The 25,498-nt window shown below is 48.2% G+C and overlaps 2 long non-coding RNA genes across 19 annotated transcripts in view; one reads left to right on the plus strand and one right to left on the minus strand.

The window, feature by feature from the left end:
• The window catches only part of LOC123581137, a 156,714-nt gene that overhangs the window by 98,668 nt on the left and 32,548 nt on the right, over nt 1-25,498 (plus strand). For 4 of the 8 annotated variants that reach the window (XR_006703622.1, XR_006703621.1, XR_006703619.1 and 1 more), the window contains exon 4: nt 18,553-18,660. This is a non-coding gene — a long non-coding RNA (uncharacterized LOC123581137). Of the gene's footprint in view, nt 1-18,552; nt 18,661-18,742; nt 19,075-19,143; nt 20,921-25,498 lie in introns of those variants that run through there. The other 4 variants (XR_006703618.1, XR_006703620.1, XR_006703623.1 and 1 more) reach the window with 3 other exon arrangements.
• LOC123581138 lies at nt 313-10,765 on the minus strand. 11 transcript variants are annotated; one of them, XR_006703634.1, is made up of 8 exons: nt 10,654-10,765; nt 10,063-10,251; nt 9,784-9,963; nt 8,708-8,768; nt 8,253-8,355; nt 7,728-7,849; nt 5,867-6,737; nt 313-5,744 (listed from the first exon to the last, which is right to left on the minus strand). It is a non-coding gene; the product is annotated as an uncharacterized LOC123581138 (long non-coding RNA). The 11 variants fall into 11 exon arrangements; XR_006703633.1 differs by having other exon boundaries at nt 4,747-5,392; nt 5,579-6,737; XR_006703626.1 differs by having other exon boundaries at nt 313-6,737; nt 9,784-9,831.

Genomic DNA, 25,498 nt, shown 5'->3' on the forward strand with positions numbered 1-25,498 from the left:
TCCACAAGCTAAGGAAATGCAGGAGACCTCCAGACACTGAGAATGATCCCCAGCTGACAGCTAGCAAGGAGACGGGGCTTTCAGCCGTGCAATCAGGGAACTGAATTCTGCCAACACATTCAACGAGCCTGTAAGGGGATCCTCCCCCAGAGCCTCTGGATAAGAGCATATGCTGGCTGGCACCTTGATTTCAGCCCGCGAGACCCCGAGCAGACATGTACCTGAGCCACTGTGCCCTAACAGTGGTTCTAGCCACACCTTCACTCCCCCTAGTAGGTACACTTTTTAAAAGCAAATCCTTCAGGCTTCCAATACAGTCAAAGGGAGTAGCTTTATTGAAATTTATTCTCTCACACGAAACAAACAAACAAACAAAAAGGTAAAAAAAAATATACGAATCTACAAAAAGCCACTGAAAGGAACCAGCGCGTCTGGAAGGGGTGCAAGATATGAGATCAACACAAGAAAATCAGTTGCATGCCTATGTGCAAGCAGTGGGCAATCCGAAATCGAAATAAAAAATACCATTTCTAGAAACATAAAGATCAGAACGACTTGGGGATAAATCTGACAAAGGATGAGAAAGGCCTATATACTGAAAACGATCCAGTATTGCTGAGAGGGATTGAGTGAAATGTAAATAAACAGACATAGATTCAACACGGTCCCAGTCAAAAATCTCTCATTCCTTTGGTTTTTGTCCAAATCAACAAATTGGTCCTAAGATTCAAAAGAAAACACAATAGCTCTGCGGAAACCAAGAGGATTCTGAAAAAGAGAACCCCTTTTTAAGACGAGCACTACCAGATTTCAGGTCTTGTTATAAAGTCCCTGGAAAGAAGCAGTATACAGTGGCAGACAGACAGACAGACGGATCAAGAGAACAAAATATATGTTTCGGAAATAGACCTGCAGATATGTGCACAACTGATCTTCAGCAAAGATACCAAGACAGCTCCATAGAAAAAAAAATACTCTTTCGGTAAATGCTGGGGAACAACTGAATAATTACCTGCATGAAAAATTGGACTTTGACAAACACCTCACACCGTATCTAAAAATTAACTCAAAATGGATCACAGGCCCATTTTAAAAACCTACAACTGTATAAAGTGCAACATGAAAATATAGAAGAAAATTCTAAGCAGACAGGCAGGTCCAGGAGACTTTGAAACTGAATCTGCAACTCTGAGTGAGGCAGAGACTTTTAAATAATTAACTAATTAATTAATTATTTTATTTATTTTTTGAGAGAGAGCACGCCAGCAGGGGAGGGGCAGAGAGGGGGGCGGGGACAGAGGATCCGAAGCGGGCTCTGTGCTGATGGGCTGACAGCAGCGAGCCCAGTGTCTCACAAACGCGAGATCATGACCTGAGCTGAAGTCAGACGCTCAGCTGACCGAGCCACCCAGGTGCCCCTATTTACCTTTTTAAAGTAGAGAGAAGGTGTGCGCACATGCGTGTGCAAGCAGGGAAGGAGCAGAGAGAGAGGGAGAGAGAGAACCCCAAGCAGGCTCTGTGCTGTCAGCGCAGAACCTGATGTGGGGCTCAATCTCAGGAGCTGTGAGATCATGATGGCAGCGGAGATCAAGAGTCCGAGGCTTAACCAACGGAGCCACCCAGGCGCCCCTAGGCAAAGACTTTCTAGGTAAGACAGCAAAAGCATGACGCAAAAAAAGTTTGATAGATTGGACTTCATAGAGTTTTAAAACTTCTGCTCTATGAGGGACCCTGTAAAGAAGGGAATAGATAAGCCACGGACTAGGAGCTGTCTGCAGATCACATGTCTGATAATCAACTTTGAATCCAGAATATTAAAAAAAACAACCACCTCCAAATCAATAAGAAAAACGCAAGCAACCCAGTTTTATAAGTGGGAGAAGGAATTGAGCGTGTACTTCACCAAAGAAGAAATATGAATGGTACAGAAGTGCAATCTCGTTAGTAACCAGGGAAATGCAAACAGAAACGATGAGATAGCCCCACACACCTTCTGGAATGTCTGAAATTAACTCTCCGCGCTGAATACTCTCCGTGCTGAGGTGGGCGAGAACCGGAACCTTACACCCGGCGGTGGGAATGGAACGTGGTCCACCCACTTTGGAGAACGAATGGGCAGCGTCTTCAAAGTTAAGCATACTCTTACCATATGACCCAGCCATTCCACTCCTAAGCGTTTAGCCAAGAGAAATGAAAGCGTATGTCCACACAAAGACTCCCACACGAATGCTAGCAGCAGCTTTGTTTTTAATGACTCAAAACTGGAAAGAATCCAGAGGTACGGCTACAGGTAAATAGGTAAACACACGGAATATGACTGAGCAGTAAGAAGAGACAACCTATCGACACAGGCAAGAACACGAATGAATCCGAAATAATTACGCCGAGTGAAAGCAGCCGGAGGGGCGGGGCACACGCTGCACAAATCTGTTCACGTAAAATTTTTAAAAACAGAAACTAACCCATAGTGACAGAATGCAGGACAGTGGAAATGTAGAGTGTGAAACGCATGTGTTAGAAAAAAATAAAGAGCCAAAATCAGTCGTCCGGGTTTTCGTCTCAGGAAATTTTCAAATGTATGCAAATTTTTGAAAATTATTCAAGAGGCTGGGGGATTCTGGGATGGACTGCTGAGTCTGACCAAAAATAAATAAACAAATAAATAAATCTAACGGTAATACAAATACCGGAAATCCCTCCCCTGAATGGGTGGGTATAAAAGGTGCTGACCCAGGTACTACTGGAAATGAGTGGAAATTGTAAAACCAAAAGCAAAAGGAATTATACGTAACACTGTATTCTGACTGATAAAGTTGTTTCCCATGGGACACGCGTTAATGATTGTGAAGCCACCCATTGTGAATTTTGGAACTGAAAACTGAAGTAGATGGATGGCCGATGGCGGGAGCCAAGGTCCTCACTGTTGGAGTGACAGGACACAGGCAAACAAAATGGGGAGGCTGGAATGATTCACGTGGCCAGGGATTAGCATTGGAGACGTCAGTAAGAACTCACGTCTAGCCTAATACAGACACAGAGGGATGCGTACAAAATATCTGTAGATACAGGTTGGTGTGAACACATATTTACATGTTTACATGCGTAAACACATCTGTTAGCTAACAGAGCATACAAGAAATGACACCCTTGTCGCAATGAGAGCATCTAGTGCCCAGATTTCAGATGTTGGGATCACTCTCTGATAAAAGGAATTAGGACATCTTGAAGAAATGGCCGAGTTTAGGATGGGCAGGGAATATGCAAGATGATCCTGGAGCATCTCGTAATGTCAGAAAGTAAGAAAGTGCTCCGAAAAACAAACAAACGACATGCACGATGGTGGGGGTGTGTCGAAGGAACCCAGCAGCCATTTGAAAGAGCTCTCAGTGACCCAAACTGGTATAATCTGAGCAATAAAGTAGTACCGGATTATAAATAACACAAGTATAAAACAAATATGCATGATTCATACTGATATATATGAATATGAAATATTCTGTACTGATCACATGAATACACGAGTCGGGGAGAATAGACAACTCTCCCACGGGGTACAATTTCAAATAATCGAGGTAACTACTCCTCCCCCAAGAAGGTGGAGTGCGCAGTGATTCCCTTTCAAGGTCTACACTATGGGCAACGTGGGTGGCTCAGTCCGTTAAGCATCCAACTCTTGACTTCCGTTCAGGTCACGATCTTGTGGATCGTGGGTTTGAGCCCTATGTGGGGCTCTGCACTGACAGCTGTCTCAAAATAAATAAATAAACTTAAAAAAAAGAATAAAGTATGAAAAGGGAGAAAAAGAAACTCAACACATATACACACTACCTCAGCCAGACGTCAGGGTCAACATCAAGAGTGATAAGTCATGTAGATGTCTGTACTCTTGATATGATGTGATGAGAATGGCACTTTACCTCTGTGTCTTCCTCCCAGAAATCCACAATCCTACCCTAATCATGAGGAAACACCAGACAAACCCCAGTGTAGGGACATTCTACAAAACGCCTGACCAGTACTCCTGAAAACCGTCAGGGTCATCAAAAACAAAGAAAATCAGAGAAACTGCCCCAGCCAACTGGAGCCTAAAGGGGACCTGACAACGAAATGTTATGTGGGATCCTGGATGGAACGCTAGAGTGGAAGGACATTTGGTCAAAACAAACGAAATGTGAAGAAAGCATAGACTTTAGTTAGCAATAGTGTTATCAATATTGGTTATGAAACAGGACAGATGTTCCATCCTAATATAGGAGCTGGACCGTAGGAGAAACTGGATGTGCTGTATGTGGGAACTCTTCAGACTCCTTTTTCAACTCTTCTGGAAACTCAAAACTATTTTAAAATTAAAAAAAAATTTTAAATAGAGGCTAATCCCTTCCCCCGCACTTCTCATGCTCTCCCTCCTTTCTTCCTTCCTTTAAGAACAACAACACCATCACACATGTTTCAGCACCTTGTCATTTCCAGCTGTCTTCCCGGATCATTCTGCAGGAGCCTTGGCACGACCCTATGCTGTGTTCAGTCTGCTCCAATTTATAGACGGGCCAATTTATAGACGGCCAAGGAGGCAAAGAACCATCCAAAGTAGCAAGAGTGCGAGCAGTGACCCCAGGACTCGTGCTGGGCTCTCCTGGCCCCACCCTATCACCCTGCCACTCTGTTTCCCACGGGGCCCTCTGACGACAAACCGCTTGGGGCCCAGTGTAAGTGGTACTCTTACACTCCAACTTGACTTGCCTGGACGTGACCTGCAGGTTGGAGGCATCATCTTGCTCCTCCTTCCCCTTAGAAACAGTCATCTCAGAAAGAAGACAGCCAGGAGCTGGCGTGGGTGCCGGAATTCCTTCCTGTCGAGGGCACTGCCCCTCATCTCTCTGTGCCAAGCACTTTCACAGGTAATGATCGCATTTGGTGAACCCCAAAAATATCATGGAAGGAAGTTATTAATATCTCCAACTTGCGGTTGAGAACCCTGAGGCTAGAAAGTGATGATAACTGAATGCAAACCCTTCCCTTTTCTCTTGATCAACCTGTTGTCCCTGACACTGGTTCTGGCCAGCACCCACCTGCCCGGCGTCCCAGATAGAAGGTGCTTATTCCCCTCCAGGGTGAGCTCGTGGTACCCATGACCACCATGGCTTGATGCGGCCTCTCTAGCAGCCAGATATCACCTGCTCTCTGCACGTGAATGTGCCTTAGGGAGCTCATCAAATCCCAATGGAGAAATGACATCCTCTGGGGAAAATATCTGCAGTGAGGTGACCATCCTGTTACCTTTCTCCATCCTTCTGGACCACACTCGAGTCCCCACGCATGCACCTGAGAGTGTGGGCAGAGAAGCGTCTCTGCTGAGTGGGATGAAACATCGTAAGAGCTCTGAGGGTTGAAACTTTGAAGAGGTTGAGATCTTTGAGTGCTGAAGAACCTTTGAATCTCCCTTCAGCTCCCCCTACCCCGACCACAAGCCCTTCTCTTGATGTAAAACATGTGTTCAGATTGAAAACAATGAGGCATATGTCTATGCCGACAAGACTGTTTTGCTTTATGCTTCCTCAGTGGTTGGAAACAGACCTACCTCTGAGATCTGCATGACTCTAAGTGGAAAACACTCCCTGTCAGTCATATCTGTGGATTTGCGAGATGGAACAGGAGACCGTTCCATCTCTGCTGCTAGGAACACCGTCTGTGTGACCCAGTTGTGTTGGGAGTGGGCTCGTCTTCCAGCTGCCCCCACGCAACGCCTGTGGAGCAGACATGATGAAGGTGTCTAAACTCACTTGGAAGCTGTTAAAGTTAAGCTGAAATGCCCAGGAGCCAACGGAGGAACCTGCCAGAACAGATACGATGTGACACCCCCACTCACCCTACACCAGCCATACAGATGATGTCTTCATCCACACGACCAATGGCCTCACATCAAACCAGGACATTTGGCTTCTCTCTTCTGTCGCGTACGTAACCAGTTGACCCCGGACGAGTTACCTGGCCTCTTATTAAGAAATGGACTAAATACTTTCTGGAGAATCTTTCAGCCCTAAAAATGTATGAGTTCTTTTCCTCCCAGTTGATGGGAAATCAGCTACCGTGAACACTCCTGTCTAAATTAGGAGATACCAGCATCCCTAGAAGAGACCAAACCCTGAAGCGGGAGGAACTCCGGAACCACACGGGGAAAGGATTTGGGACCAAAACAGGTAACAAGAGTAGATGCACAGAAGACATCCAGGTTGAATCCACCTTCAACAAATCTGGACTGAGTAACTTCTACATGCAAATCACTAAAGTGCAGGAGTGGGGGGAAGGATGACAGCACGAATCTCTCAAAATCCTACGTTCTAACTGATGTACTAAGAAATTCTTGGCGGAGGAGAAATAACTTGTATAAACAATGGGACGCTGTGGGGTAACAGCGAGGCTAAAAGAGGCATTTGGCGGGCAGACGTAGAGCAGGAGGCCAAAGTCAGGTGTAAAGCAAGGGAGAAAGGAGGGCACTCGAAGACCAAGTCTCATAAGCCTTACTTCCTGGTCCACGTTAGCACTCCGGAATTCAGCCCTGAGAGCCACCATGTCCAATGCTCCATCACTGGGGGAGCAGCCAGGATTCCAGGGCTGGTGGCAAGTTCTGGAAGGGCTTCCTTAGTCCGAGAGGATGTTGGCGTCTCTGGGCTCCATGCCACCAGGGGAGGGAGGCCAAAAGCACAGGGGTACCGGTGCTGCCACGCCAGGAGGAGTTCCTGCCAAGGGGGTGGGAGGATGTTTCACAGTCAGGACTACATATCTGGTCAGGGCAGAAGGCAGAGTGTTGGCCGATTCTCCGTGTGACCTAATTCCCTACCCGAGCGAGCTAACCCTTCAAGCTCCTGACTGGCTGGCATTCATCATCATAGTCGTGCGACTGAGTTTTCAGGGAGTTTTCTCCTGAAAACTAGTTGGGATGGCCAGGACGTTAGCAAGAGGGTCAGCCCTGCACTTGGTTGGAAAAGAGAGGTTCTCTTGCCTTGGGGTCATTTTGGGAGAATTATGCTGTGTATGATTTCTGTTGAGAACAAAGAAGGGTTAGGATTTTGAGAAGAGAAAGGGGACTTCCCTTCTTTTTGCCGGTGGGATTTTTCTGGAACGGAGCTCTCATGGAGCATTCTTGCAATTGCACTGTTTCACTCTTTGTTCGGACAACGACGCGTAGAATAAATGTCTGTAAGGCTGGAAGGGGCTTCAAAACCCGTTTTCAAGGTAAACTAACCAGAGATACCTTGGCCTTTTCGTCATCTGTGTCTGCTAGGGCCGTCATAGCAAAGTATCGACAACGGTACCGTCTCACAGTTCTGGAGGCCAGAAATCCGAGATCAAGGGCTCAGCGGGGTTGGTCCCTTCTGAGGACCGTGAGGGAGAATCTGGTCCAGACCTCTCTCCCCCTGCTTCTGGGGCTGGGTGGCAATCTGTGGCATTCTGTGGCTCATTGACGCGACAACTTGATCTCTGCCGTTGTGTCCCATTGTGTCCACATGGGGTTCTCCCTGTGTGTGTGTGTTTCTATCCAAATTTCCCCTTTAAATTTTATAAAGACACCAGTCATGCTGGATTAGGGGCCTCCCCTGATGCGGTATGACCTCATCTTACTGACTACATCTACAGCGGCCCCAGTTCCAAACGAGGTCACATTCTGAGGTACCGGGGGTTAGGACTCCAACACGTGACATTCAGGAAGACACAATTCAACCTCTTACCGTATCTTTTCTGCCCAGGGAGCCAAGAGTGCGGGCCCGTCAAGCCATAGGCGGGGAGAGAGATGCCGTGCTGGGTCCTTCACTCTCTGGAGCAGCTCTGGACGGGCTTGGCGCCATTGTCCCTGTGTTGCAGGCGGAGACTGGGGTCAGGTCCGTGGCAGAGCCCGGCGTGAACCGAGATCACCGGACACCCACCCCCTTCTGGGGCTGGGACTGGGACAGGACACCCAAGCCCACCTTGAGGAGAGTGGGTTACACCAGGTAGAGGATGACCCCGAGATTCTGGCACATGAAGTGAGAACCACCGTCCTGTGCAGACCACCCCTCACGTCCGCCTACAGGAGGGCCCGGGTAAGGTCTGTTCTTTGTGCCCACCCAGGCGAGATGCGGCCTCCTCACGGTGCCTCAGTTCCTTCCCCCGCAAAATGGCGGTGATGCTCTGCCCTGCCCGGCTCTGCCCACCTAAGGTCAGGTGAAGCCCCAACAGGGTGACCCCCTGGCACGGCTTTGGAAAAACCCACAGACCTGGGGACGCGGGGAGCGTCGTCATGACCGCTGATGTTCGGTGCAGCCCGAGCCGACAAGTGCCAGCCGGTGGCTGTGTCATCTCCTCCGGGAGTCCTAGCGCCTGCTGACAGGGACAGTGTCTGATGACTAAAGCATATCTGACCCTCCCCGAGCCCGTTTTGCATACAGCAGAGACTCAGCCAGTCTTTGCTGGCAGTCTGCCTGCCTCCGGCCTGCCCGTCCAGCTGCTCAACGAGGAGATTGAAACCCACCCGGGTTGCATTTCAGAGGTCCCGGCCTGCTCTCTCCCCGCTCAGTGAGCTCTGAGGGGAGCGGACTTGCGGGCTGGGTTCTGGCCAGGTGAACCTGCCCGGAGGGGGAGGAAAAGGAGGAGGAGAAGGAGGAAAGGAGGGGGAGGGGGAGGGGGAGGAGGAGGGGGAGGAGGAGAAGGGGGAGGAGATCCCAGCATGCACCTGTGGCTTAGCTTTCTCCCTGGCCGGGAGGGCCTCACCCTTTTTCCAGAGCACCTTCACCCTGTGAGATTGACAGCTTACTCTTGGTTGGGAACAGAGTGTAGGAAGGGGTCTTTTCACACTGCCCTTGCAGCCCTGCCTGCCAAAACCCCGCCACTGCCGCTTTGCCTATTTACCCTGGCCACCAGGTCTCTCCCAGCTGCCCTAAGAAAACAGATTACTGTCCAGAGCAAAGTCCTTGCGTGTTTCCTCTCTGGAGATGGATCAAGTTTTGAAAGAAAGGTTTCCTGCAGCCCATGACACCATTTGGGTTTGTTTTATCTGTCTCCACCTGTGGGGCAGGGACTTAACCTATTGCCCAGGGCTGGGCCAGCAAATGACTGAAAGGAAAGCAAAGCTGGCCCGGTGCGCTTTTCGACAACACACCGAGCGGCCTTGTTCTCCTCTGCTCAGCATTGTGCGGGTGAGGCCCAGGCCCAAATCTGAATAGGGCTCCGCGTAACTTGATATGTTTTCTTTCTTTGCTGTAGTCTCAGTGTGCCAAATTTAACTATGCCCCAATCTGCGGTCTGTATATATAGTGTTGTTGCAGGAGTGGGGGGGGGGGGGGGGTTGCCAGAGGGAGGAGGGGAGCGTATCCATGTTGCAGGAGTGGGGGGGGGGGGTTTGCCAGACGGGGGAGGGGAGCGTATCCATGGGTTTTTTTTTTTTTTTTTTTGTATCTTTTTTTCCTCTTGCCTGCTTTGCTCACTGTTTGCTATATATAACTTAACATGACCATCCTCACTCTTTGGTCATTAACCCTTTGGAGATACCCACTGCAATTTGTGTCTCCCGGAAGGCCCCTCCACCAATGCCCTCAAGCGCCCTGTTCGGGAAGCGCCGGCTGGCACCGTCGGAGTTAACCGCAGGCCTTTGGAAACTTGAACTTCCCCAGAAGTGCTTGTGCAGCAATTAGCAGATCCCCACTCAGATACAGAAAACTATCCCCTGCCCCCCTTTGCAAACAAGCAGAGAAGGCCCTCGGAGCCACGAGTCAGCCCTGTGCCTCTTTCCAAAAGGCTTGTATTCTGTACCTTCCAGAAATGTGATAAAAGGTCCATCTTGATGTTGCTGCAAGGTTCCTAGGGGAAGTAGGAATCTGTTGTCCAATTAAAACTCATGAGGCTGGGCCTCACTTCTGAGATGCTGGGGTGGATGAACACAAGGGTGGCGGAAAGCTTCTCATTTCCGGCTTGCGTGACGAGTGACCCTGCCTAGGTGGATAGAAGCCCTGTTTCACTCTGCTGGAGGGAGAGGGCTGGCAACATATTTTGGTAGCTACTAAATGTTGGGGACCAAAGAGAGCTCCTCACCCAGGCCACGCGCTCCTCTCAAGGGCGGGTGGACATCGCTCCTTAGGACCCAGGGTCCACGGGATCAGGCGACGGGAGGTAAAAGCCTCAGCTCTCGCTGTTCACTTCTTTCAGAAGTCACAGAAACGCGGGAAAATACAGAACCTTGAGTCTCCTTGTGAGGGGGAAGATGTCTTGGGTCATCTTGGGCTATATTTAGAATGGAAAATGTGCTGGCTCAGAGAAAACTGGTCATGTGTCCTTCTCCAGGCTGTAACCGTGAGCAGGGAGCCCGGCCCCATCGGGCCCCCTTCCTCCCATCTTTCACACAGCCCAGATGCCCCTCCTCCTCTGGGGAGCCTTCCCAGCCATAGGAAGACCCCGCAGGGTCGGGCTGGATGACCCTGTTAATAAACTTTACAAGCACGAGGACCATGATGCTCTAGTGCGGCACTGTGTGCCAGGCACGGTGTGAGCCCAGAAGTGCGCGTCTGGCGTGCAAGTGGGAATTGTGCTACCTTGAACCGCTCCCCACCCCTGCTTCGCCAGGTGTGAGTGCTGGGGATGGACACAGGGATCCTGGCCCGAAGGGCAGTCACTGGTCTGGCTCACCTGTTGTACTCTGGGCCACAGGCACGTCGGGCTGCACGACGGCGATCATTTCTTTTAGTAAGCATCAAAACGTTTTCAAGAACATGGAAGTTTGTTGCATCGCCATTTTGTTTGTGGCTTGGCACATGATTTCTCAGAAAGGACAACCCGACCCCGCCCTGTCACCCCTTCCAGCCCAGGCCCTACTTCCCACTTTACTGAGGACGAGGGTCAGAAGTAGCCTTGCTAAAGATCGCCGTCTGCTGTGTTCGTGGGGACAAAGGGGACAATGGGAACGCAGTCTTGGGTACCTGTTGTGGGTCAGGCACCACTTTCAACCTTCACAACCTCTCCGAGAGCTAGGGGTTATTGAGGCCTTTTCCCAGTATGGAAATCAGGGGTTAGATGTCTCCTCCAAGGACCGACGCGTCCCTCACCCGCCTCACCCTCCTCACCCTCCTCCCCATGCTGTGCTGGTCCGACCTGTGAAATGCAGTCCCTCAGTCTCCTGTCCCATGGCTTCCCACCTGGCCCACAGCCCAGCCTCCTACCCCTCTAGACTCTGATCCAGACAGAAGCCAGCATGATCTTCGGGAAATGTAAAACCAAGCCACATCCTTCTCCTGCTTGGAATGTGAGAGTGGCTTCCGGGTGTTCCCCGGGTCCCCCCCCCCCACCCCGTGCATGGCCAGTACCCCCCACCCCAGCTGTGCTACAGCTGTGGTTCGCCCACTCTGCACTCGCCCCACCAGTCCCAGGGCCTTTATATTTGCTATTCTGTGCCCGTGGTTGGGACCCTAGACCCTGAATCATTCTAGTCTTCCTCAGGGAGGGTCAAGGCACTGTTCTAGCTGGGGGTTAACTCTGCACGCCTGCCCACCTATTCTCTCGGGAGGAACGAGACACTCAAGCTCCCACACTGTGGGGCTGCTGCCCGCCCCAGCCCCAAGACCCACGCTTCTCCCAGCAGCCTGAGGGAAGTTGCTTCCTTCCTGCACATGCTGTGCTGGGTGTGAATCTTCCACCACGGGCAGATCTCAGGGCTCTGTGATTGGGGCAAATAGCTACTCTTAGGTCATGAGGCTTTAGGTCATGAACTGACACGTCATGTCTCGGAAGCCCATCCAGAGAAGAAGCTGACCACCTTTGCTTGCTCCAGTCGGCCTTTCTGAAAACCCAGTACGGTGACATACTCTCAGCACCTGGATTTTCCATTCCAGTGTTGCATCAGCTCGGAAGAAAATTCTCTTATAATTGGTGACACTCAGGTTGGCCTGAACGTCCGGTGGGCCACCCGTACACCATTTAATCTATCCCTTCAAAACAATTCATTCTTAGTTATCAGGCCTGCTAAGATGACCCAAAACTGGCCCTTTCAAAGGGTTTTTCCATGGTGGCCTGGGACAGCAGCCACTTGGAGGAGGCCCTCTAGGACAACAACCAATCCATTGCACGAGATCATGTGGGAGGCCCCCAGAGAGCAAATTAAGTCTCCCCCTTCTCGTACCCCCCTCTGGTCCCACCAGCCTCTCCACTCAAAGTCTATAGAGTTTGGAATATGTCCCCACTCGTTTAGAACAGAAATTTTCAAATGGAAAAACAGAGAGAGACAAAGAAGACAAACATGAAGTAACATTGACTAGATCACTGAGACAATCTGTCCACCAGGATTTGCCTTCCTGATTTCTTTTAAAGCCGTAGTGTCGCCCTTTCCTTGTCATCAATTTAACATGTAACATTTTTTTTTAATTAAAATTCAGTATCATTGAACAGGTCATAGGGTGTGAGCAATATTTTCTTTGTTCTAAAAATCCACATGTAATGAAGCTGCCATTCACGATTGTTTTCCACTGGGCTGCTTATTAAAAAAAAAATGAGTCTCAATGAACAAAAATAGGTGCATTTTCACAGCGTGGGGTCCATCAGGAATGAAAACCTTACCAATCACAGCCCCAGCCCCTGGGGGTGCCGTGGGGGGATGTTGTCAGATGTCAATTTGGGCTGATTGTTTCTGAGGCCATGTGACTGCGATTCTCGTGTCCTGTGGTGCATTTTATAGACTGATGTCGTCTTTTGGAGATAAATGATTAGATCAATGGTGATAGATGAACGCAGTTCACAGCGTGCTAGAATCAAGGGAGGATTCCCACAAAGTTATCAGAAAAGGCTTTAGAAAGGACACGGGGTGGGGGGTGGGGGTGCCTGGGTGGCTCAGTCGGTTAAGCATCCAACTCTTGATTTCGGCTCAGGTCATGGTCTCACGGTTCGTGAGTTCGAATGCACCTCGAGATCATGACCTAATCCAAAGTCGGCTGCTCAACCGATTGAGCCACCCAGATGCCCCCCTCGCCTCACCATGGGACATTTAGATGAGAGGAAAACTCCTTCTAGCTTCACAGCACCTCTTTCTTTACTGTTGGTGTGGTCCTGAGCAAATCATCCTAGAGCCTCAGTTTTCTCATCTCTGTAATGGGATGACCTCAAAAGGTGGTTCTGGTGCGATGTAAGAAAGTCTTGGGAAAGAGCACAGCACCTGTGTAATTCTGTCCTTCCTCCCTGCTATCTGCATGTCCTTGGGGGCCACTGGTGTCCTCCAGGGGAAGACAACTGGGCATTCAGTGTGTGAACAGCCTGCCTATCGTCTTCTCCCTAAACCGACTGATGCAGGGAGTGAGGACGGAATTACTCAGAAACAAGTGATTTCCCAGCTGTGGTCTCCGCTCTGATAACAAAGGACTCGGCCCAGATTGGAGGGGAGGCGGGAATTGTGTGCAGAAAGGCGGTTGGGACATCTTGAGTTTGTTTGTAACTAATCTCAAATAATTTAGATCTTTTTAATTTGCAGCAAATCCGATTCCCTCCACAACATCTGTGGTAAAATATTAGGAGCGTGTGTGGAGACCAAGTGTGGAGGGTTTTTTTCTCCCCCCCCCCCCCCCCCCACCAAATTCAGAGTTACCCTCCAAATCGTAATCTTATCAGATTTAACTGGTTCCACGCAAACAGATCTATGTATATTTTCAGTAGTTTCAGCTGAAACCTGTTAAGAACAGATGTGCAAAGGGCTGCCCGGCACTGATCCATTTAAATGTATTTTTCCATGAACGGCCTTTTCTCTCTGTGCTTCCTCAGAGGAGGGGAAAACAAGAGAGTGGAACCGTCATTAAAGTGGATATTACACGCTTCTGAGTTCCCCGCAGCCAGTGTTTGCTGTTCGTTTCCAAACAGCAATTTGGCACACAAGGCTGTGAACACAGGGTGTGCATCTGACGGGCAGTGTTGGCTGCGAGACCATGTGGCTGGGAGGACGGGCCCACAGCTTGCTCTAGCTGCCGCCTGGGGCCAGCCCTCCCCGTTGCGGGGCGACTCATAGCACACGCAAGTAAGTTTCCCACCTCTTCGATCCTTCAGTTTTTTTCAGCTAAAAACAAAAAAAGGAGGGGGGTATTAAAAAACTCCTACAACTCAACGGCAACAAAATAATCCGATTTCAAAATAAGCAAAGGGAGGGGCGCCTGGGTGGCTCAGTCAGTTAAGCATCTGACTGCTGATTTCAGCTCAGGCCGTGACCTCCCAGTTCGTGAGTTCGAGCCCCACGTCGGGCTCTGTGCTGACAGCTCAGAGCCGGGAGCCTGCTTCTGATTCTGTGTCTCCCTCTCTCTCTGCCCCTCCCCCACTCATGCTCGGTCTCTCACTCAAAAATCAATAAACATTAAAAGATAAAGAAACAAATAAACTTAAAAAAAAAAAGGCAAAGGATTTGGATAGATGTCTCTCCAAAGATGAGATACAAATGGCTAACAAGCATATGAAAAGATAGTCAATATCACTAAGCCTTAGGGAAAAGCAAATGAAATATACAAGAAGATATCACCTCATACCCACTCAGGGGGAGATATATGTATATATACACATCAACAGAAAATAACAAGTGTTGGTGAGGATGTAGAGAAATTGGAACTCTCCTAGATTGTGGGTGGGAATGTGAAATGGTTCAGCTGCTGTGAAAAACAACATGGAGGTTCCTCAAAAGATTAAAAATAGAACTACCATATGATCCAACAATTCCTCTTCTGGGTATATTGCCAAAAGAATTGAAAGCAAGATCTCAAAGGGGTATTTGCACACTCGTGTTCACAGTAGTGTTATTCACAAGAGGCAAAAGGTGGAAACGACCCAAGGGTCCTTCAACACGCAGCTGTATAAGCCAAAGGCGGTGTTTACATACAATGGAATATTATTCAGCCTAAAAAAGAAGGAAAATCTGTCACCTGCTACAAGATATATGAAACTTGAAGAAATGAGCGAGTCACAAAAGGGCAAATCCTATGTGATTCCATATACATGGGGTACCTAGAGTCATCAAAGTCACGGAGACAGAAAGTAGACCGGTGGTTGTCGGGAGCTGCACGGAGGGGAGAACGGGGAGTGACTGTTTAACGGGTCGAGTTTCCGTTTTGCAAGATGAGTAAGATCTAAGATCTGTTGTAAAACAACGTTCATGTACTTACTAACGCTCCTGAACTAAACACTTAAAGTGATAAAGACGGTAAAAATGAAAACAGGGGGAGAGGGTCTAATTCAAATGCTGATCTCGCAGATGGAGATCTGTGGGGATCCAAGGAAATAAACACACACGTAGCAGGACTTTGGGCCTGTTGGCTGTGGAGATTATATCTGTGACAGAACGAGATAAGATGGGTGATGCTTTCCCAGGTTTGAATTTCTGCTCTTAAGAACGTTTTTCTCGGGGCACCTGGGTGGCTCAGTCGGTTGAGCGTCGGACTCCTGATTGGGGCTCAGGTCATGATCCCAGGGTCATGAGATCAAACCCCATGTCGGGCTCTGCGCTGAGCATTCAGCCTGCTTGGGTTCTCCCTCCCGCCCCCCGCCCCCGCTCCTCTCCCCCACCCACTAGCACATTCTCTCTCTATCTCTCTAAACAACAACAACAGCAACAACAACCACTCTTCTCTCCATCTTCCCATTTCCCACCTGACAGAGTTCATCCAGCCTCCCAGGACTCCACCACAGCCTGCGGCCATCTCCAGAGGTGTCCCCACTGGGCACTGGGGCCTCTTTCTCAGCGCGTGCCTCTGGAGCAGAGCTCTGTTGCCGTGGCCTATGTTTCCCCTGTGGCTGGCACTGTGGCTGGGGGGGAGGTGAAGGTGCATGTCCCACGTTCATGGTCTCTGAGTAGACCACGGGGCTCCAGTTGCCTCCATTCTGCAGGTTTCCCTTGCACTGACTTTGCCCCTGCACTGGGAGAAGGGAAGGCGGTCTTGGCATGGTGGGGGGGGGTGTTATGGCAGATGAGACTCAGGGGTTCAGTGCCAGCTGGGAGAAGCAATATCATTTCTAGGTCCAGTTCTGCCACCTCTTTGCCCCCGTGTGTCACCAGTAAAAGAAGGGCGAAGGCAAAGCTGGCTTCATAAGCTTTCAAGATTCTAGATCTTTGGGGAGGCGGGGGGGGGGGGGGGAGAGGCGGGGGAGGCTCTGTCTTCCTGGATTTCTCTCCAGCCTGATTGCCTCCACAAGGCACAGCATCTGGGAGCCTCATCACGTCTGTGTTGCCTGGTATCTAACGGGACATTCTGGGTTGAGAGTTACCATAAGCCCCTTTGCGGTTTTGACATGAGTGGAGACCCCGTGGTGATGCGTCCTGGGCTCTGATTGCAGTGTGATCTGCTGACCCCCGAGACAGAGCCCGGCCAGAGTGATCTTTGGCAAGGTGGGCATTTCTGTCACCTGACAGGAGGGGACCCCCCCCTTGCAGAGCTTGCCTCACAGGAGCCGGAAGATGAGCAGCTGGCTTGGGAGGTGAGATCAGATTTTTTCAGGGCAAAGTAGAACCCCATTTGTCTTAATGAGGAGGAAAGAACAAAATCAAAGTGTTCGTGAACACTTCAAAGGGGTTAAAGGACCACATTTGGTTCCCAATTAGTGTCCCTCCTGGCCAGGCAAGTGTCAGGTGGAGAATCCCATTGTCCTAATCAAGGGGGAAGGTGCCTGGGGCTTCTCTTATTGGCTGAGAATTGGTGGGGGCTGGGGGGCCCTGTTTCTGGGATCTCCAGCCCCATGCAGACCTCCGGTCTGTTTAGGAGACAGCTCTAATGAACCATACTTGCCTGTGAAGGACCTTGATCTTCTCCAAGCTTCTTCTATTTCCCTTCTCTATTTCTTTCCCCTGATTATTTTCTTGCCTGCTACTTGTGTTGCATTTTTGTCTATCCAGAAGTTAAGACCCAAAGGCCTTGATTTCTATAACCAATTCTGTGCTTTCCAGAAGCAAAAGTCAGTAGGTCCAAACTTGGCTCTTTTATTCATGTGACTCAAACTGGTTTGGGGCAACATCTCTGAGCGCAAGCCAGAAACTTCCATAAAGGGGGCTACTGCCTGGAAACCTGAGAACACTTGGCAAGTGAGCCCAGCCCGGAATGTTTTCAGACCAGCACTGCCCCTGACAAACAGAGACTGAGGCAAGACAGGTCAGGCTCCCCCGCTCTACCTCCGTCTTCTCCAGAATGCTTCTGGGGTCCCTTCTTTTACTCATGTTCCTACCCCCCAATCCACCAGTTTGTCAGAATCCACATTTCCCATCCATCCACAGCCCTGATTTCTAAACATTATAATCAATGATAACGATCAACTATCATAATCAATGATAATTAGCATTTATCAAGACAGTGGTTTCCCCAAAACGACTGCCAGCTCAGCCCGTGACCTTTCTCTTCAGTCACAGACAAAAGGGGATTTGTGTGTGTGTGTGTGCGTGCGTGTGCGTGCGCGTGCACCCGCACATGCACACGCACACACACATACACGGGCACTTGTGCGCACACCTGCCTAACGAACATACCCGTCATGAAAAACGGGGTAGATTACAGAGAATGGCAACCTAATGGTTACAAAAAGGTATATGAGGCATAACCCATTAGTGAGCTACATTTTGTTCAAAACTGAGGTACTCAGGCAGAATAACACGCCTTTGTGCCGGAATGCACTCAGCTGTAGCAATGACTAATAATATAGCTGAGGACCTGTTCACATTTTTCCCCTTTTGTGCCTATTTTCATAAGTTAATAACTCAAGCATGAAATTATTTCAGGCTGAAGACTGGTGGTAAGAGCAGGGCAAATGTGTGGGAAACAACTTTTTGTTGTTGTTGTTACTTATTTTAGTTTGGCTGTTTTTAAGTTAGAGGAGTGGAGATGTCAACGTGCATTTTCTCCGGCAACGTGTTTTGGTTAAGCCCCCAAAAGCTGGGATTTCATTATATGAGACAAATGTTTAGTGACTGCAGATAGGAGTTAGTGTTCCTACAGGTATATGCTTCTGTTTGGTACAGGTTGGGGTTGCAGGTGGTTCCGGGGGAGGGGAGAGGGTTGGATGAAACGGACTCAGAACATTCTAAGTGCCATCATTCTGGACTCCCATGCCTTCAACTAGACAACTCCTATCCCACCAGAAAGGTGAAACAGCTTAGTGAGCAAACGGCTGGCTGTCTTACACAGCAGAGAGTGTGGGTAGGGGTGAAGCCTAGTGCTGGGTATCAGTAAATTCCTGGAGCAGTGTATAGAACAGAAATGTGATGAATAATATTAATGCCTCTCCTTAGAGTCTCAGGACTCTGGGGTTTGCTGAGCATTTCCCTGTACACAGAACCAGAGAGTGTCCATCTGGAGGAAACCAGATTTCATACAGATCCTTTAAAAATGTTTCTTTCCTCTCCGTTTATCGGACCAAAGGACTTTGAAAGATACAGAAAAACAGAGAATGACCTATCAAACACCTGAGTACCCCCATCCCACAATTAACAAACGTTAATTCTGTTTTGTAACAATGGCTCCAAATTTTTTTTTTTAAGTAAAATAACTGAATCATTACTGCTAAATTTGTACCTTTTCCTTGATCTCACAGATGGGCCAAGTAAGGAGCAGAAAGCAAAAGGACTCGGCTGAAGTGTGCAGCCTCCAGCAGCTCTCCCATCCTTTATGAACTGGATCCGGAAAGGAGACTCTCAGGAGGGTAAGACTAGCATTATTGTCCCCCTGACAGATGACCAGGAAGGGGCCCCCAGTGGATGTGAATGACAGCCTCCCTGTTCTAGATCCTGTGCTGGGCTCGGGGGCCAGAACAAAAGACAAAGCCCAAAGCAGCCCAGATCCCAGCCTGAGAGAGGGGAGCCGAAAGCACCTGCGTGAAGGAGAAGCGATTCCCTCCTGCCAGGGTCCGCTTCACCAGGCGTGTAATTCAGAGGCAAGTCAGCAAATACTTAGGGAGACATTCCATAGAACACATGTACTTCATAGGGTATATTTTAATCAGTAGCTCAATCATGGATCATTGCCAAAGAAAAGCAAAATACGCTGCCATCCTGTGACACAATGTGATGATTTTAATTTTTACTAGTAGATTGCTACACACACACACACACACACACACACACACACACACACGGGCGTCTGAACCTGTTGAGAGGTCTTTCTTTCTTTTTTTTTTTTTTTAAAGGTGAAATTGGACAGGGTTTCTGCGTATTATCTGCTTGTCTCGGAGCTTCTGGGGCTACCGCTCTGTGCGCTGCATGAGCTAAGCCCACCTTGCGGTTGCATCATCAGGTTCCGCAAAGCCACTTGCGGCAGGAGCCCCACAAGAGTTCACTCAGGGTCCACCAGCTGGAATCTGAGAGAGAGCAGACTAAAAATACCCAGCTCTGCGGACTCACGCCGGGCTCCTGGGGGGCTTCCAGATTGACAGCTCCGTTTACACACCCACAATGGTTTAAAACAAAAAAGAAAAAAAGAAAAAAAAAAAACCCAATCCGCACGTTTTCTTCGCGTTGATTGATTTGAGCTCAGCTCTAGAGAGTTTTGCTGGCCATTTTCAGAATGTTGAAACTCCGCAGAACTGTTTTAGGAAAAGTAAAAGGCGGCAAAGCGGAGAGAGCAGGCTGGCTTTGTCAGGGTCTGGGGCTCTCCGGCCACGGTCACTGCGAAAGCTGCGCCCAGTCTCGGAGCGGTCGGACCCTCACGGGACCGCATGCGGGTCCCTCTCCCACTCCAGCTCAGAGGCTGCCTCCCTCCGCCCATCCCCAGAAGGCACGGAACTTTGCAGTTCACACATTTAACGGAGAAAACCCCGGTCCGGAGCCCGGAGCCCGGAGCCCGTGAAATGGAGCGCACAGCCCTGGGTGCGCAGCTCTCACAGTCCGGATGTGTGCAAACTGCTCCCCTGGGCGGTATTCAGGCCGATGCTTTGCGGGGAAGTACCTCCTCCTAGAGAGTGTCCTCTCCTCCCAGGCCTCGCGGGGAAAACGTACAAAGACAGAAAACCACAGGGTTCCTGGCACATGGGCTTTGGGTTTATCAGCTTAGAGCAGATTCTTCCTGGCCTGAGCCCGGGCCCTTCCTCTGACTGCAAAGGCAGAGAGACACAAGCAGACAGAAACGCACTCGCTCGGCAGCTGACTCACGCCCAGAGTTGTATTCAACCCTCAAAAAATTGTCTACAAGAGATTGCTGAGGGTCGTGGTGCCTGCTGTCTTGCTGTCTTTCTTTTTATCCGGCGCCGTGTCACCTTTCAAGATACCTGAAATCAACCGAGAAGCAGACCAAAAGAGGGCCGGCGGGTTTTGAACACACGATACTAATTCACACTCTGGTGCCTCAAATAAACAAACAAACAAACAAAAAACCCAAAAAACCAGCAAGAGTGTTTCTAAGGTAGATCCACCCCAGTTCACTTGAAGGGAAAACGTCACTACTGCGGAAGGTGACCTTGTGGGACATTGGAAAGCTGGCTTTACAGGGGCCCTGTGCAAAGCAAACTGGACAGGGAAGAAATGAAGCCGTGATTCCTTCAACGGGGTTTGGCAAGATTCGGTTAATGACAGCCCCATCATTTCTACAAACCCATTAGCAGTGTGTGGGAGTTCTGGTTCCTCCACATTCTCATAATGCCCATTATGGTCAGTCCTTTTTATTGTAGTCATCCTAATAGTTGCACAGTGATATTTCGTGATATTGATTTGCATCTCTCTAATGGCTAATAACGATGAGCACCTTTGCATTTACTTGTTTATAATTCATAGATTTTGGTGATATATCTGTTGAAATATTTTGTCCGTTTTTTAATTGGGTTGCTTGGTTTCTTATTATTGAGTTTTGGGAGTTCTTTATGTACAATGAATACAAGCCCCTTATTAAATATATGATTTGCACATGCTTGCTCCCCAATGGTAGCTTATCTTTTCATTTTCTTAACAATGACTTTTGTTTTTAATTTTGAAGGAGTCTAAAAAATCCATTTTGGGGCGCCTGGGTGGCTCGGTCGGTTGGGCGTCCGACTTCGTCTCAGGCCATGATCTCGCGGTCCGTGAGTTCGAGCCCCGCGTCGGGCTCTGTGCTGACAGCTCAGAGCCTGGAGCCTGTTTCAGATTCTGTGTCTCCCTCTCTCTCTGCCCCTCCCCTGTTCATGCTCTGTCTCTCTCTGTCTAAAAAAAAAAAAAAATCCATTTTTTTTTTCTTTTATGTGTTATGCTTTTGCTATATCTATGAAATCTTTGCCTAGCCCAAGTCTCAAAGATTTTCTTCTATCTTCCTCTGGAAGCTGTGGGTATTTCAACCTATGATGACCCATTTTTTGAGTTAATATCTGTCGATGATATGAGGTATGGATTGAAGTTCATCTTTTTTGCCTCTGGATATCCCAGGGTTCCTCCAGCATTTGTTGAAAAGACTACCATTTCTCCCTCCCTGCCCTGTTTGCACTTTTGTCAAAAATCAGTTGTTCATGCACGAGTGGGTCTGTTTAGTCTTGATTCTGACGTTCCATTGATATTGGTACTTACGGTCACTCGACTGTCCTGGTTATTGTCACTTTATAATAAGTCTTGAAATCACACAGTGTTAGTTCTCCAACTTTGTTCCTCCTTTGCAAAGTTGTTTTGACTATTCTAAGTCCTTTGCATTTCCGTATGAGTTTTAGAAGAAGTTTGTCAATTTCTACAAGTTTGCTGAGATTTTGCCCAGAATTGCATTGACTTTATAGATCACTTTGGTGAAAATTTATACCATAAAAACATTGAGCCTTCTGACCCATGAACACAGTATCTCTCTACCTATTTCGGGTCTCTTTCATTTTTACCAGCAATGTTTTATAATTTTTTTTTTTTTATTTTTTTTTAAAAAAATTTTTTTTTTCAACGTTTATTTATTTTTGGGACAGAGAGAGACAGAGCATGAACAGGGGAGGGGCAGAGAGAGAGGGAGACACAGAATCGGAAACAGGCTCCAGGCTCTGAGCCATCAGCCCAGAGCCTGACGCGGGGCTCGAACTCACGGACCGCGAGATCGTGACCTGACTGAAGTTGGATGCTTAACCGACTGCGCCACCCAGGCGCCCCTGTTTTATAATTTTTAATGTGTAGGTCTTGTCCACCTTTTGTCATTTTCACTCTAATTTATACTTTTTGATGTTACTGTAAGTAGTACTTTTAAAATTTCAATTTCCAATGGTTCACCGCAAATACACAGAAATGCAAGTGATTTTTGTGAATTACTCCTGTATCCTGTATCTTTACTAAAGTCACTTTTTTAGTTCTAGTGGCTTTTTAGTTCTATGGGTTTTTCTATGTAGACTCTGTGTCACCTTCCAATAAAAACAGCTTTCCTGGGGCGCCTGGGTGGCGCAGTCGGTTAAGCGTCCGACTTCAGCCAGGTCACGATCTCGCAGTCCGTGAGTTCGAGCCCCGCGTCAGGCTCTGGGCTGATGGCTCAGAGCCTGGAGCCTGTTTCCGATTCTGTGTCTCCCTCTCTCTCTGCCCCTCCCCCGTTCATGCTCTGTCTCTCTCTGTCCCAAAAATAAATAAACGTTGAAAAAAAAAAAAAAAACAGCTTTCCTTTTCTATTTCCAACGTGGATCTCTGGATTTCTATTTCTTGCCATATTACACTAGATAGAATCTTCAGTACAATGTGGAATAGAATCTGTGAGAATTTCTGATCTCAGGAGGGAAAGTATTCAGTCTTTCATCATTAAGAATGATATTAACTATAGGGGCGCCTGTCTGGCTTACTCAGTAGAGCATCTGACTCTTGATCTCTGGATTGTGAGTTCAAGCCCCACGTTGGGCATGGAGCCCACTGAAAACAAACAAACAAAAGAATGACGTCAGTGGTAAGTTTTTAGTAAATGTCCTTTATCAGGTTGAGGAAGTCCCCATCTATTCTTCGTTTGCTAAGAGTTTTTATCAGGAATATTTGCTGGATTTTATCAAATCATTTTTTGTATCGTGTGAGACATACCACAGTTTACTAGTGTCATCATTTTCCAAATTTGAGTGAAGTGGGGAACATTCACCTCTCTTTACGTCCCTTTACCATCTCTGTTAGTGATATAGCTCATTGTCTCAAATGTTTCTTCTACATACTTTTAGAATCACATTAGACAGTGTTAGTTTTTGCCTCAATCATCAGTGTAATCTTGAAAACTCAAGAGGAAAATGAAAGTCTCTTGTAATGACCAATATTACCAATATTTTTGCTTTGTATGTTCTTTCTTCCTTACTGATGTTCCAATAGTCTTTCTTTTATCGTTTCCCTTCTGTTGAGAAATATTCTTTTGTCCATTCTTATTCCATATGTCTGCTGGTGACAAATATTCTTAGTTTTTCTGAGACCGCTTTGATTTCCCTTTCATTCCGGAAGGATCTTTCCACTAGAAAGGACCTTTCAGCTGGAGATAGGATTTTGAGTTGGCCATTTTTTTTCTTTCAACACTTCTTCAATACCCTGGCCTCTATGTTCTAGCAACAATTATCCATCAGTCAAAAATTTTTCCCCTTTAGGTGGAGTGTCATTTCTTTCTGTTTCCAATATATACATATTTCTCTTTGTTTTTCGGAAGTTTGAGTGTGGTGTGCCTTGACATGGATTTCTTTGGGTTTATCCTGTTTGAGATTCGCTTGGCTTCTTAAATCTGTGGCTTTGTGCTTTTTGCCAAATTCAGAAAGTTTTAAGCCATTACTTAATGAACACTTTTTCAGTTCTGCCCTCTTTTCTTCTCCTTCCAGAACTCCAATGTCACGGAAGTTAGATCTTTTGTTATAGCACCACATATCCCTGAGGCTCTGTTCCCTTTTTTCCAGCCCATTTTCTTCTCTCTGTTGTTCAGAATGGATATGTAACAATGTCCCGTCTTCCAGTTCGCTGTGTCCCCTCGGTTCCCCTGGTGAGTGCCTCCCTTGACGCGGGTTTTATTGTTGTTGTTTTGGTTACTGTATTTTTCAGTTCTAAAACTTCCATTTGGTTCTTCTTTATATTTTGACTTTCTTGCTAAATGACTTCCTAATTTTTCATTTGTTTCAAGAGTACTTGTCATTGTTCTTTGAAGCATTTTTATGGTGGTTGCTTTAAAATGTCTGTCAGGGGGCGCCTGGGTGGCTTGGTCGGTTAAGCGGCCGACTTCGGCTCAAGTCATGATCTCACGGTCCGTGAGTTCAAGCCCCGCGTCGGGCTCTGTGCTGACAGCTCAGAGCCTGGAGCCTGTTTCAGATTCTGTGTCTCCCTCTCTCTCTGCCCCTCCCCTGTTCATGCTCTGTCTCTCTCTGTCTCAAAAATAAATAAACGTTAAAAAAAATAAAAAATTAAAAAAAAATAAAATGTCTGTCAGATCATTCTAACATCTCTGTCATTTTGGGATTAGCATTTACTGGTTGTTTTCTTTCAGTCTGAGATCATCCTGGTTCTTGGTATGGTGCACGATTTTCTTTTCTTTTTTTTTTTTTTTTCAACGTTTATTTATTTTTGGGACAGAGAGAGACAGAGCATGAACGGGGGAGGGGCAGAGAGAGAGGGAGACACAGAATCGGAAACAGGCTCCAGGCTCTGAGCCATCAGCCCCAGAGCCCGACGCGGGGCTCGAACTCACGGACCGCGAGATCGTGACCTGGCTGAAGTCGGATGCTTAACCGACTGCGCCACCCAGGCGCCCCGGTGCACGATTTTCTACTGAAACTGAAAATTTCGAATATTATGTTACGAGACCCTGGATATTAGTGCAATCGTCTGTGTTAAATGGCTTCCTCTGGCATTGCCCCAGTAGGGAAAGGGATTGGTTAACAGTGAGTTGTGTTGTTCCTGCCGGGTGGACGTGGAAATCCACGTTCCTACTTGGCATCTGTTGACACACAGGTAAAAGTAAGAAGAGGTCTCTACCTCACTGCTGGATGGAGACAGAAGTTCTGGCTCCCCACGGGGCCACCACGGATAGCTCCCTCAAGTAGAAGGTCAGAGTGACCCACTGATATTCCCCACAGGGCCTGGTTACCACTGAAGGTGGAGAGAGCTTCCTCTGATACCACTCCAGTGGGGAAGCGGAGGAGAGCCTGGTCTCTGCCGGGGGGGGCGGGGGTGAATGTCCAGGCTCCCCCCTCCCAACCCCATGATGACAGTGTAGAGAAGCTTGTTAACTCTGCCCATGGAAGTCCGAGCTCCCTGCTCAGTCTTCTCAGACACCATCCTGGGGCGGGAGAAGTCAGTAGATGGGGATGATGTAACACTCGGCTGGAGCATCCCAGGGAAGCTGAGTAACTTGAGCAAGGTCAGCGTGAGTCGACAGCAGAATTCTCAACTGGGTCTGTGTGATTCTCATTCTCTTGCTTTTTAGCCCCCACGTTTTATTGTTGATGGAATTCCGGTTGGAGGGAATGAGGGCCCTTTGGGGAAATGAGTTGGCAGAGGTCAGAAGGAAGGACCTGGAAAAAAGCTAGCGAACGTTTCCAGGAGAGGCGTGGGCGAACAGCAGACCTGCATGGTTCCAGGGGATACCTGGGGAGGCAACCCGTGGCGTTTCATGGAGGGAGCTGG

This window comes from Leopardus geoffroyi, chromosome A3 (assembly GCF_018350155.1).
Source record: "Leopardus geoffroyi isolate Oge1 chromosome A3, O.geoffroyi_Oge1_pat1.0, whole genome shotgun sequence".
Lineage (NCBI taxonomy): Eukaryota > Metazoa > Chordata > Mammalia > Carnivora > Felidae > Leopardus > Leopardus geoffroyi.